Source organism: Sander lucioperca, chromosome 5, assembly GCF_008315115.2.
Source record: "Sander lucioperca isolate FBNREF2018 chromosome 5, SLUC_FBN_1.2, whole genome shotgun sequence".
In the NCBI taxonomy this organism is placed as follows: Eukaryota; Metazoa; Chordata; class Actinopteri; order Perciformes; family Percidae; genus Sander; species Sander lucioperca.
The window spans coordinates 29,003,209-29,015,100 of NC_050177.1; the positions used below are offsets into that span (position 1 = coordinate 29,003,209).

At 41.3% G+C, this 11,892-nt stretch overlaps 1 long non-coding RNA gene and 2 other non-coding genes across 4 annotated transcripts; all 3 read left to right on the forward strand.

The window, feature by feature from the left end:
- The first annotated feature begins 221 nt into the window (after positions 1-221).
- LOC116034432 lies at positions 222-1,230 on the forward strand. Of its 2 annotated transcripts, none has more exons than XR_004101087.1 (4): positions 222-380; positions 488-582; positions 679-798; positions 922-1,230. It is a non-coding gene; the product is annotated as an uncharacterized LOC116034432 (long non-coding RNA). The 2 variants fall into 2 exon arrangements; XR_004101088.1 differs by having other exon boundaries at positions 510-582.
- A 3,250-nt stretch (positions 1,231-4,480) lies between these two features.
- trnaa-cgc lies at positions 4,481-4,552 on the forward strand. The gene has a single exon. It is a non-coding gene; the product is annotated as a tRNA-Ala (tRNA).
- Positions 4,553-7,234: 2,682 nt separating this feature from the next.
- Positions 7,235-7,306, forward strand: trnaa-ugc. Its single transcript has one exon. It is a non-coding gene; the product is annotated as a tRNA-Ala (tRNA).
- Positions 7,307-11,892: the final 4,586 nt, after the last annotated feature.

The window sequence follows — 11,892 nt, forward strand, 5'->3', positions numbered from 1 at the left end:
AAGACGTACGGAGCATTTTGTTTCTCCTCCATGTTGCCCCCGGGGCTCCGTAAAGATGCGCCCACAGAGAAGGTAAAGACAAAATAAGTATATGATTATTAATGAAACGACAAGCTAATCTGTACTGTTTAGTAACTCTTGAGAAGTACAATGACTGGATTTGGATGTTAAAGAGGCTACTTAGACTTTGGCATTAATGTTTTAAACCCCACCATGCACGCTGTGTGCCTGGCTGCTTTCAGCGCCATTCATCAGCAGAGCTAAGCGTGTCAGTTGCTTTATAAAAGTGTATTTTTTTGGTCTTGTAATTTACAGGAAGCAGTACGCCGTCTTCACAACTCGGAGATAAATTGTAGCAGGCGCTACGAACCGGAGCAAGGGTAAGAGTTAAAGAATATGCTTTCATTGAATGAATTTCATTCATTCTGCTGTATAAGGACATAGATACATTAATAGATACCGATCTTAACAGTACATTATTTTACAGACTAACCTCGTCTCATAACGAGGCCGTGACCTATTTGCTCGGAGCTATGTCTGAAAGTCCAGATTTACATGATGCTGATAATGACGCCATTGTGTGTAAGTAATGTTTACTGTTTCATCCTTCCTTGTTTAATTGTACTGTGACTTATGTTTTTTTTTTATTCATACCACTCTCATTTAATTGTTTACCAGCTGCCTGTAAGACTTATTACGAGACAGTACGCAGGAGCTTCAGGTAGAAACAACCAGATCTGGCATCGCGGGCAGAAGCTGTGACCAGTTCAGCTCGGAGTCGGTCGAGAAGAAAAGAGGGTAAGAATAGATTAGATCTGTTTTTGGTTAATGTGAATATTTTTCAGGTGCATTCATAGATGTGTTGTGTCTATACGCAGTATATCGCACAGTACTGATTGTCTTTGTTGATTGATTTTACAGCTGCTGGAAGCGAGACAGAGTGTGCTGGCTGTGGGTGAGGTGGACATTTGGAAGTGCGCCACTATAGACCTGATGATCTGAAATACAGGGCAGAGCACCACAGACGTCTGCAAAATGGACCGAATTCAGACAGAATGCTGCCAGTCAACAGCTCCGAGGCGGCCGCGGGTTAGGGGTTGACGGTGCTGTAGGATAGGATAGGCTGTGGGATATTTGTTGTGTGTGCTGTGTGTCTCCTATGCTTTATACATAGTTTTTTCTGATTGTGTTTGTGTTTTGTGTTAATAAAGCTCTATCTTTGAATAAACAGCACGTTCCTGGCAAATTATTTTCCTTAGGATAACAATGACATGAATATACAATATATATATATTAAATATATATACATATATATCCCACGCTCACGTTCAGGTTCTGGTCTCCTGGTTCCTCAGTGTCTCTGTGTCCTGTGTAGGACGGAGAGTCTCCTCCTGTTTCTCACTGCTGATCAGTTGAGTCTGTACAAGATCACACTTACAGAAATATTTCAGGTTATTGTTATGAACTAATGAATGAACTTTGTATAAAATAATTCTGAATGATTGATAATCAATAATAATAATAATAATAATAATAACAATCATTCATCAAACATGTGATCATGAAATTGTAGAAATGACGTTGACTTGTGTCATGTTTAGTTTTGAGTTTTGTCTGAGTTTTCACAATAAAAACATGAAGTTGCTGTGATGTGTTTGAGGTCTTTCTGTTTAACTTTTAAAGTCTGTGAACTCCAATATGGGGATTCATCAAGTACTCTCTACTTGTTTGATGTTCAGGATCTTTTTCTAATTATTTTAGTGTTACGTTTAATAACATCCAAACCATAGACTGTATATATGTATATAATATCTATAATATAATATAATATATTATATATAATATAATATAGTCTATGATCAGACATATTTACACCTGTTGTAGTAATTTGACCACTCTGTTAACCTTTGGACTGACTCATATATGACTCAGGAGTCAAGATGGATTTTGGGCATTTGGAAGTATTTTATTCTGTAACGGGACACAACCATTCAGTTCAGGAAGATAAATAGATGGCTCGCTTCCACCACATCATGAAAATCATATGTTGCTGTAGGTTACTTTGTTGGATTCAAAAACTTCAAATTGCAGGGTTTAGTTTGTGCTCATGTTGTAATCTTACAATAAAATAACATTTCAATTGAAATAAAATAGATTAAAATGACTGTGTACCTTTTACAATAATGTCACAACAACAATGTCCAACAGTTCAACAAAAACTAGAACGGATACTTTAGAAAAACAAATCTGATAATCCCATTTTTTATGTGACCGTAGTTTATTAGAGGGAATAATTTATATATTGTCCTCTGCTGCCACCCTCAGGAATGATAGAGCAACAGCAGGCAAACTGCTTTAGCTCAGTCAACAAGAACTAATACATGCTTTTTAAATTATATAACTATACTCTAGTTCACATAGTAAAACATATAATGATATGTAGAAATAATAAATAAAAACTAAAATAACACCCAATGTGAATACTATTGTTAATGAATATGTATTTTCTTTAGAATACTCAAACAGCAAAGGAGATCCGTGATTGATTAGTGTGGCCTGACCTCCTTCTTAACTTATTGGGTGATTACAGTTCAAATGTATTGGCTGTGAAAACCACAGGGAGGAGTTAATTATCAAAATCATATCTGTCATTTTGATTTTATATATGTATATATATATATCTTCCCAGACCCACCCTGCTTTATGTGTTCCCCCAAATTCTGAGCAAGGAAAAACCCTGAAGTATAATCACAGACAGCCATATAAAACATATTTTTGTTGCAGACTTAGACAGTTAAAAAAGTTGAAAAGATGGAGAACACACACACAGACAAAATGTACAGTGTCAACAGAGAGAAATATGGACAATCAAACAGACAGTGACAGCAAAGAACAACATACTGTAGAGAATGACAGCATACAAACGGCATAAATAGGCAGCATGTGTAAATTTGTTATAAACGTGTGCTCTTTAAAAAGTAGTAAGCATTGTTTGCCTGTTACTTACATTAAATGTTTAACATTTTTTTTTTTTTTTTTAATTACACAAATGTAATTAGTGAATGCACGTGTCCGTGGGGGGGCTGCATGGGCGTGGTAATGTGGGCTGGTGTGGCTACAGTGCCAGGGCTGAATTACAATGTAATGCATTACAAATTACATTTCTGTAATATTATCAGTAATGTGAGTTACAGCACATTTTAACACAACATTTAATGGTGTTTATTTTTGTGAGAATTCACCAACACCGCGAAACATTTCGGCAGTGAAAAAAATGTCCATGAGTGTTATTTCCTGTTTCTGGAATTCGATGGTTGAGATGACTGCAGAGACCGAGACGTTTTGCGAGATGGACATTACTTTATTAAATAATTATTATTATTTTCAGGAGTTATTACGCTGCGTTGAAGCGAGCTGTCCCGTGGTCAGAGCCAGAACCAGAGACTGTACGGACAACATCTGTGTCCCAGCAGGTAACGGTACGGACAACATCTGTGTCCCAACAGGTAACGGTACGGACAACATCTGTGTCCCAACAGGTAACGGTACGGACAACATCTGTGTCCCAGCAGGTAACGGTACGGACAACATCTGTGTCCCAGCAGGTAACGGTACGGACAACATCTGTGTCCCAACAGGTAACGGTACGGACAACATCTGTGTCCCAGCAGGTAACGGTACGGACAACATCTGTGTCCCAACAGGTAACGGTATGGACAACATCTGTGTCCCAACAGGTAACGGTACGGACAACATCTGTGTCCCAACAGGTAACGGTACAGACAACATCTTTTTCCTAACGGGGAACTTTTACTGGAAAGTGTAATATAATATTATATATTTGGATTTCCACAGGATGCGGAACGTCTGCGGACCGGCTCCGCTGCGGAACGGCTGCGTGCTCCGCCGTCCGTCAATACCCACCAGGTCCGGATTTGTTGCTTAACGGCTGCGGCCAGCCAACCACGAGATCTTGCGAATTCACGTATGTTTGTGCGATATAACAGGATGTAGTTTCTATAAACAGAACCACAAAACCAACAACAGTTTGTTTCCATCCAGAGGAGTAGAGGGGAAACTACTCTGAGCTGTGTTTTCAAGGTGTAGTGCAGGTAAATATGACCTGCCGTGAGTACGGTGTATTTTATTTTGAAAAGTATCCGGATGTTTTATTTTGTTTCTGTGCTCGACTTCCTGTCCCGCACAATCTGAATTGTGCTGAGTTGCTGCGGAGCTCTCCGTCATCGGTCAAAAATAGAAGCTCTGCGTATCTGCTCCGGAGGGCTGCGGACTGACGGAACTGGGACGGAGTAGGGACGCAGACGGGACCGCATCCAGTGGAAATTGCCGGTAAGTATTGTTGTTGCCTACTCTTAACTAGTTTCACAACGTTGACTACGTGATTAAAATGGTGCCTGATACGTTCACTAGAAGAGTCACTTGACCACAGCCTTAAACTGCTCCAGTGCTGCAGTAACGAGGGGATGTAGCTCAGTGGTAGAGCGCATGCTTCGCATGTATGAGGTCCCGGGTTCAATCCCCGGCATCTCCATCAGGTATTATGGTACAGTCTGTAAAAGAGCTGCACAAGATATCACTCTGACAGAAGAAATGAAATAATGCAACAACGTGGAAGACTAACTTAACAAGCGTCCATCATCTCTGTACACTTTACCCATGTCCTGCTGCAGCCTCGGCCACAGTGTATGAATGTCTGAGAATGGTGAATGGTTCCTGTACTATGTAAAAGTGCTTTGAGTAGAAAAGCGCTATATAATAGAAAGGTGATATATGTTGTTTTGGGAGTCTAAATCAACCTATATTGTTGTTTAGGTATGAGGACGTGTTAATCAGGTGGACAGATATATGACATTGTAAACTATTAATACTAATATTCTTTCAAATCTGCTGGATGTGTAAATAATGAACTCAGGGGCGGAGCTTCATCATGGGGCCCTCTGCTACCAAGTCATTTTAAAATTAAAACCGTAAAAAGAGGTAAAATATCTGATGAATGCATGTTATAATGGGTCACTTGTTGAGCCAAGTCAGCTTATAAGTCAAATAAATCACAAAGAAAAGACACATTTAACAAGTTTGTGTTGACGAACAAAGAAAGAAGTTTGCCGGTCAAGTAGAAATGTTTCAGCACCACGGACAGAGACAGCTGATGATGGACAGAGACAGCTGATGATGGACAGAGACAGATGATGATGGACAGAGACAGCTGATGGACAGAAACAGCTGATGATGGACAGAGACAGCTGATGGACAGAAACAGCTGATGATGGACAGAGACAGCTGATGGACAGAGACAACTGATGGACAGAAACAGCTGATGGACAGAAACAGCTGATGGACAGAGACAGCTGATGGACAGAAACAGCTGATGGGCAGAGACAGCTGATGGACAGAAACAGCTGATGGACAGAAACAGCTGATGGGCAGAGACAGCTGATGGACAGAAACAGCTGATGGACAGAAACAGCTGATGGACAGAGACAGCTGATGGACAGAAACAGCTGATGGGCAGAGACAGCTGATGGACAGAAACAGCTGATGGACAGAGACAGATGATGGACAGAGACAGCTGATGGACAGAGACAGATGATGGACAGAGACAGCTGACGGACAGAGACAGCTGATGGACAGAGACAGCTGATGGACAGAAACAGCTGATGGACAGAGACAGCTGACGGACAGAGACAGCTGATGGACAGAGACAGCTGATGGACAGCTGATGGACAGAGACAGCTGATGGACAGAAACAGCTGATGGACAGAGACAGCTGATGGACAGAAACAGCTGATGGACAGAGACAGATGATGGACAGAGACAGATGATGGACAGAGACAGATGATGGACAGCTGACGGACAGAGACAGCTGATGGACAGAGACAGCTGATGGACAGAGACAGCTGATGGACAGAAACAGCTGATGGACAGAGACAGCTGATGGACAGAAACAGCTGATGGACAGAGACAGATGATGGACAGAGACAGATGATGGACAGAGACAGCTGACGGACAGAGACAGCTGATGGACAGAGACAGCTGATGGATAGCTGACGGACAGAGACAGCTGATGGACAGAGACAGCTGAAGGACAGAGACAGCTGATGGACAGAGACAGCTGATGGACAGAGACAGCTGACGGACAGAGACAGCTGATGGACAGCTAATGGACAGAGACAGCTGACGGACAGAGACAGCTGATGGACAGAGACATCTGACTGACAGAGACAGCTGATGGACAGCTGATGGACAGAGAGAGCTGATGGACAGAGACAGCTGATGGACAGAGATGCACTCAATCAGTACCACCCTATATAACTGACATGGCACTATTATATATATGTTTGATAAGCAGAGCTGGATTATCATAACATGAGATCAGGTGCAGTAATTAGCTTCTTTCAGCTAATAATCTGCAATGTGTCACTTTGGGCCCCGTTCTCCTCAAGTGACGCAAGATCGGCGGCATTTGAGGGGCCCCAAATTGGCACGGGGCCCTGGGGTGGCTGCACCCACGCACCCACACACCCACCCACCCACGTACCCACGCTATCTCTGCTACTGACTGAACTGTTTGCCAACAGGTTTGCCATAAAATGTATAAAAATATGTCAGTTTACAACTTGTTTCTGCTGCCCCCCCAAGTGGACAAAAGATCTGTTGCAGGTTGAAAGCTCTTCATGATTTCAGTAAATGAAATGGCCAGTTAACACACAATTGATGTAGGGACCTAATTTAATTTAATGGATTCCATTTTGTTGCTCTTTTTAACACTTTTTGTATTTTTACTTTTTTTATTGTCAATAAACCTAATTTAAATGACATTACACCTCATTTTATAGTTTACGAAAAGCAAAAATGATGCATAATACAATGTAAAAAACATGACTATAGGACTGTATACCCTAATAATATATGGGACTGTATGTAGTAATATTCTCACATTTCAAAATGAATAATAGTTGAAGGCTTTTTCGTCATGAATAGTCCAACTCCATTTGAGCTGCACAGGTTATTTTAATTGGGCTATTTTTCTGAGTTCCAAGCAGCATATTTCAAGAGAGCAGATATATTACTATACACCGTCCCAACCAGACAGTTGTTGCCTAATCTTAACTAGTTTCACAACGTTGACTACGTGATTAAAATGGTGCCTGATACGTTCAATAGAAGAGTCACTTGACCACAGCCTTAAACTGCTCCAGTGCTGCAGTAACTAGGGGATGTAGCTCAGTGGTAGAGCGCATGCTTTGCATGTATGAGGTCCCGGGTTCAATCCCCGGCATCTCCATCAGGTATTATGGTACAGTCTGTAAAAGAGATGCACAAGATATTACTCTGACCGGAGAAATGCACTTTACCCATGTCCTGCTCCAGCCTTGGCCACAGTGTATGAATGTGTGAGAATGGTGAATGGTTCCTGTACTATGTAAAAGTGCTTTGAGTAGAAAAGCGCTATATAATAGAAAGGTGATACATTTTGTTTTGGGAGTCTAAATCAACCTATATTGTTGTTTAGGTATGAGGACGTGTTAATCAGGTGGACAGATATATGACAATGTATACTATTAATACTAATATTCTTTCGAAACTGCTGGATGTGTAAATAATGAACTCAGGGGCGGAGCTTCATCACGGGGCCCTCTGCTACCAAGTCATTTTAAAATTAAAACCGTAAAAAGAGGTAAAATATCTGATGATCATTTATGGCGCATGCGCGAGCGGCGACACGGTCTTCTGCATGTCCTGTCAGCTGCGTTTTGTTTGTTTAATAATTGTTTTATTATCCGTCGGAATATCGACGACTTAATTAAGTTTTTACACAGATGATCGTTCAGGGTTCAGAATGAAGCTGAACCCAGCCATCCTGCTGGTGATCTTGATCACTTTTTTAACTAATCATGCTAAACAAGCCGCCGGGTACAACTACCTGGAAGCCCGAATCACCTACACACGAGACTTTCTGTTAAACCTTAAATCCCCTGCAACGCGTTTTCATCGCTGCTTCCATCTGAATGTGTCAGGGGTAACAACCCCAAAGCAAGGAAACGCGGCAGGAAAGGAGGAATACGGGAACGAGTGAAAAGACAACCCTACAGACAATCACTTCCATCTGTTATGCTCGGCAATGTCCAAAGCCTAAGGAATAAGGCAGAGGAGCTGCGGGCCTGTACTCAGCACCTCAGCGACTACCGGCAATCCTGCCTTATTTGCTTGACAGAAAGCTGGCTCACTGAGGTGGACCCTGACTCGTTGGTCGACCTAGAGGGCTATACACTGGTGAGGATGGACCGCAACCTGAACTCCGGGAAAAGGAAAGGTGGAGGTGTGTGTGTGTTTATCAACAATAAATATTGTAACCCTGGTCATATTACGATGAAGCATCAGATCTGCACGAAGGACATTGAACTTCTAGCGCTCTGCCTAAGGCCATATCACCTGCCTAGGGAATACACCAAATCAGACTGTTTGTTGTGTATATTGCGCCCTCCGCCGATACATCGGCCGCTGCAACTACGATTCAGGAACTTGTAGCTAAAGCGGAGGAGGAGGCCCCCGACGCAGCTAATTTTGTGATGGGTGACTTCAACTTATGCAGTCTAAAGGAACATTTACCTACGTACCAACAATATGTCACCTGTTCTACGCGTAATGAAGCTTGCCTAGACCATTGCTATGGAAACATCCAGGATGCTTTTTATTCTAAGGCTCAGCCTGGTTTAGGGAACTCGGACCATAATATAATTAAGCTGATGCCTTCCTATGTGTCCCGACTACGGCGTGAGAAAGCGAAAAAGGTCGAGGTCAAATGCTGGTCTGCTGCTGCGACTGAGGCTCTTCAGGACTGCCTGGAGCGCACAGACTGGAATGTAGTTACTGACGGGACTGACAACGTCAATGACGCAGCGTTTGCTATTTCGGGGTATGTACAATTCTGTGAGGACACAATCATCCCCCGAAAGACTATTAAGATGTTTCCAAATAACAAGCCCTGTGTCACTCCAGAGTTAAAGCAACTCCTTAATGAGAAAAAACACCTGTTTAAATCAGGAGGAAGTAGAGAAGAGAAAAGGATAGTGCAGAAAAAGATTAAAAGCAAGATCAATGACTGCAAAGCAGCATACAAACATAAGTTAGAAAGCTTTTTCAAAAATGATGTTAGGAGAGCCTGGCAGGGAGTCCAATCTATTACAGGATACAAGCCCAAGAAGCACCCTATGGTAACAGAGAATGACTTTAACATGGCAAATCAATTAAACGATTTTTACTGTAGATTTGACACACATGATTTTAAAGCAGAACAGAATGACGCCATCACAGCAGTAAGAGACATGAAAGGTGTGGATATTGACATCTCTACGGATGATGTCAAATCTTATTTTAGACGTGTAAATCCCCGTAAAACTTGTGGACCTGATGGTATCAGCTGCAGGACACTAAAGGTGTGTGCTGATCAGCTGGCACAGCCCTTCCACAGGTTGTTTCAGCTGTCACTAGATACTGGTGTTGTTCCCAGTTTATGGAAAAAATCCCTAATAGTGCCTGTGCCTAAAAACAATAGACCTAAGGAACTCAATGACCTGCGCCCTGTTGCCCTTACATCTACAGTTATGAAATGTTTTGAAAAAATAATTTTAAAACAACTTCTCCATGAGGTTTCACCTCTTTTAGACCAAAATCAATTCGCTTATCGGGCAGAGAGAGGTGTTGAGGACGTGCTGCTATCTTTGATTAACAGCACTCAGGAGCACCTTGAGTATGCTAAGAGCCTGGTCAAGATTGTGTTCATTGACTTCAGCAGCGCTTTTAACACAATCCAACCCCACCTTCTGGTGAGAAAATTGGTGCATTTGGGAGTAAATCTCATGGATTTATGACTTCTTGACAAACCGCAGTCAGCAAGTCAGATTTAACTCATGTATATCATCCTCAAAAACTATAAACACAGGGGCACCACAAGGGTGCGTTCTGTCACCTATTTTATATACATTGTACACCAATAACTGTCAAGCATCCTCTTCAGCCCACACTTATTTTAAATACGCTGACGACACAGCACTGGTTGGTTTTTTAAAATCTGACATTTCTTCTGTGAATGAATTCCAGAGGGAATTACAGGGTTTTACTCAGTGGTGTTCTGATAATTTCCTTGAAATAAATGTGAAGAAAACAAAAGAGATGGTCATAGATTTGAACAAAAATAGAATTACAGCCCCCCCCTCTAAGATCAATGGTGAACTAGTAGAGAGAGTCTCAACCTACAAATATCTGGGAGTTGAAATTGACTCTAAATTAACTTTTAATGTATGTGCACTGAATAAAACTAAGAAAATGCACCAGCGGATGTTTTTCCTTAGGAAACTAAACACTTTTAGATTAGACAGACACATCCTTGTAATGTTTTACAAAAGTATCCTCCAGAGTGTTCTGTCTTTTGGCCTTATCTGTGTGTTTGGTAACATGCATGTTAAGGACCAAAAGAAATTGCAGCGATTGATCAAGATGGCCAGTAGGATCATCGGTATTGATCAGGTGTCGGCAGCTCAGTTGTACAATGAGCTTATTTTAAAAAAGACTGACCAAATCCTTAATGACCCTACTCACCCTCTTCACCATAAATTTATGAGAAGCAATAGGTCAACTGGTAGAATTTTACAACAGAGAATTAGAACAGAAAGGTACAATAAATCATTTGTGCCTACAGCGATCAGACTGTATAATGACCAAGCACATCACAGGCACTTTAATTCCGCACTGGCACTTTAACTGGATGGTAGATCTTAATTTTTCTCGGACTGATGCAGTGTGCCAACCCGGTCTCACGCCAGTTCGTGAAATGGTCACGTTATTTTGATTTATTGATTTGTGTACAGGACACGATTTTCTTGTTTATTTCGTGTACAGGTCACGATTTTTGAACGTGACCATTTCACGAACTGCCATGACACTGGACTGCTCTCGGGGACGCAACAACGGGGACATGAAACGCCACAACAGGGAAATTAAACGCCACACTCCGGCCACAACAACGGGACGGCTGTGGTTAGGAAGAGTTTGTTCAACCTTGTTTTAGATTAGGTATCGTTTCTTTTGAGTAGTAAGGGTGGACTGCCAGGTGTGTTAATCCTGTTTTCTCCTGTTTAATTAGTTAGGTAGGTAAGTCTTTTGTCATTCTTTTTGCCATTTTGTTTGTTAGGTTAATTTCTTAGCTTCTAGATAGAATTGTTTTTTTGTTGGTTATTTTGGTGGTAGTACACCCTGAAGCCTTGTATAATTTACCTATATCTATATATTTTCTTTTTAATGTAAAATAAATAAGTTTTTCTGACATTCAAACAAATAATTGTTTGTGGCTACTTGGGAGACAGGGAGTAGGCCATTGTATAGGCCTACTGTATTTACCTGACAGAGAACGCTGCAGATTCAGAATGTTATCACAAAATATCATAATGAAACGTGGAATAATCAGACATTAGCGTCAAGGACTCTAACTAACTAACACTAACTCTAACATTAACTCTATGTAACTCACCCACTGGCAAAGTGGAATAGATCTGTTGAGCTTGTAACCCATAATTACATCCATTTTGCACACCTTACAGCAGTTTGCACATTGTATTCATTTGTGTTTGTGTACTGCTGCGATGACATGAATACCCCCCCGGAACAAATAAAGTATCCATACAGTGTGATTACATAGTCAAATTACATCAGTTAATGCTTCAGGATCTTCAACGAGATAACTGAACCTCATATTGAGTAGAGATAAACGTGTGAAATAATCCAATAATAACACATATATAACACAACACGTAATGCTTCAGTTCCATGACAGGAAGTCATAATGTCATCATCTCTGTTAGACTATCATTACAG